The 2,390-nt window shown below is 45.8% G+C and overlaps 1 pseudogene across 1 annotated transcript; it reads right to left on the bottom strand.

The window, feature by feature from the left end:
- Window positions 1-489: 489 nt before the first annotated feature.
- Window positions 490-1,884, bottom strand: LOC308637302 (elongation factor 1-alpha 1-like; annotated as a pseudogene). The gene has a single exon. The product of its transcript is annotated as an elongation factor 1-alpha 1-like (transcript).
- Between the last annotated feature and the right edge of the window lie 506 nt (window positions 1,885-2,390).

Here is a 2,390-nt window from a genome sequence, read left to right as displayed (position 1 = left end):
GTCTGAAATAAATGACTGGAACTCCATGATCTCACCTCCTTCTTGGGAAGTAATTAGCATTTCACCTGTGACTGCAGTGGCAATAAACATCTGCATGGGGACTTGAGATCATGTTTGGAAAACAACATTGTACAAAGCCCCCAAAGCAATTAATATTGAAATGTGGTTCTCCACAATAATTGAGGAAATATCTGGGACTAACACACCTTTTTTTCTCTCATTAAACTTTTTGTTTTAATGGGTCTCAAAATTCTGTGACAGATTTTTGGTCAACTTGTTTCCATTAAAAAGTACGGATTTTAAAAACTCATAACCTAAAACTGCCACACACAGAAACCAAAATGGTCTACAAGACATTTCCTTTCCTTCTGAAGGTCTTACGATGCGTTGTTATCATTGACCAGTCTTTTACTGTTAAACCTGAATGGCCAGTTGAGACGGACCCTCCTGAGGCCGTTCTTCACCCCTCTTTAAGCCTGGGGGCAGGGGTTAGGGGTCATCTCCCTTTGCCCTCTGAGCTCTCTGGGCAGACTTGGTGACCTTGCCAGCCCAGCAGCCTTCTGTCCACTGCTTTGATGACACCCACAGCAACTGTCTGCCTCAGACCACGAACAGCACGATGACCCGGAGGAGGAGGGTCAGAGAAGCTCTCGGCACCCTGGGCTTTCCTGGAACCAGTCAGCGATGGCAGCATCACCAGGTTTCAAGAATTCAGGGTCAAATTCCCGCTTCTCACCTGAACGGCCATCAATCTCTTCTCTCAGCTCGGCAAACCTGCAAGCCATGTGAGCTGTGTGACCGTCCGGTACAGGAGCAGAGCCAGCACTGACTTGGCCTGGATGGCTCAGGGTCATCACCTGGGCAGTGGAACCAGCTGCTCCCACAGGTGGGTCATGTTTGCCGTCACCAGCATCATTGCCACGGCGCTCATCTTTGACAGACACGTTCTTGACATTGAAGCCCACGTTGTCTCCAGGAAGAGCTTCATGGTGCATCTCAACAGACTTTACTTCAGTTGTGACATTGACTGGAGCAAAGGGGACCCATGCCAGGCTTGAGAACACCAGTCTCCACTCGGCCCACAGGGACAGTACCAATGCCACCAATTTTGTAGACATCCTGGAGGGGCAGATGCAAAGGCTTGTCAGTTGGATGAGTTGGTGGCAGGATGCAATCTAAAGCTGCAAGCAGTGTGGTTCCACGGGCACTGCCATCTTTACCGGTGACTCGCCATCCCTTGAACCCAGGCATATTAGCACTTGGCTCCAACATGTTGTCACCATTCCCACCAGAAATTGGCACAAATGCTACTGTGTCAGGGTTGTAGCCAATTTTCTTCATGTAGCTGCTGACTTCCTTGACAATTTCCTCTTATCTCTTCTGACTGGCTCAGTGGAATCCATTTTGCTAACACCAATGATTAGTTGTTTCACACCCAGTGTGTAGGCCAGAAGGGCATGCTCATGGGTCTGCCCATTTTTGGAGATACCAGCTTCAAATTCACCAACACCAGCAGCAACAATCAGGACAGCACAGTCAGCCTGAGATGTGCCCGTAATCATGTTTTTGACAAAGTCTCTGTGTCCTGGGGTGTCAATGATAGTCACATAATACTTTCTGGTCTCAGATTTCCACAGGGAGATGTCAATGGTGATACCACGCTCACGTTCAGCTTCCAGTTTATCCAAGACCCAGGCATACTTGAAGGAGCCCTTTCCCATCTCAGCAGCTTCCTTTTCAAAATTTTCAGTGGTTCTTTTGTGGATCCCACCGCATTTGTAGATCAGATGGCCAGTAGTGTTGGACTTGCCTGAATCTATGTGTCCAATGACAACGATGTTGATGTGAGTCTTTTCCTTTCCCATTTTGGCCTTCATTTAGCGGGGTTTTCACCACACCTGTGTTCTGGTGGAAAACCCATTGCAGAAAAGGGAACTTACCTTAACTAATGATGATTATTTCTTTAGGGTAAGAATCTAGTGGTGAGACTGTAGCATCATATGGTAGGTACGTATTTGCCGGTACAAGAAAAGTCCAAACACTTTTGTAAATTGGATGCATAGTTTCTCCCTTCTGCCAGTCATGTTTGACCACTTTAGTTTCTTCACATCTGCACCAGCTGGTACTGTCAGTCTTTCCCCTAGTTTTGCATGTGCTGGTGAGCATATCATACTATCCTGCTGTGGCTTTAATGTTAATTCTTGTAATGAATAATGATGTCAAGCATATATTCGTGTGCTTATGTGCCATTTGGAAATAAAAGAACATTCTTGAACATGAATATGTTCATATCTTGAATTTTTACTATTTCTTATTATTTTGATGGGAACTGAATTCAGAGGACTCTACCACTGAGCTACACCTCCAGCTCTTTTATTAAACAAACAAAC

Source organism: Spermophilus citellus, assembly GCF_964194105.1.
Source record: "Spermophilus citellus genome assembly, chromosome: 18".
Taxonomy (NCBI): domain Eukaryota; kingdom Metazoa; phylum Chordata; class Mammalia; order Rodentia; family Sciuridae; genus Spermophilus; species Spermophilus citellus.
Note: the sequence above shows the minus strand (reverse complement) of the source record. Positions and strands in the feature narration are given on the sequence as shown.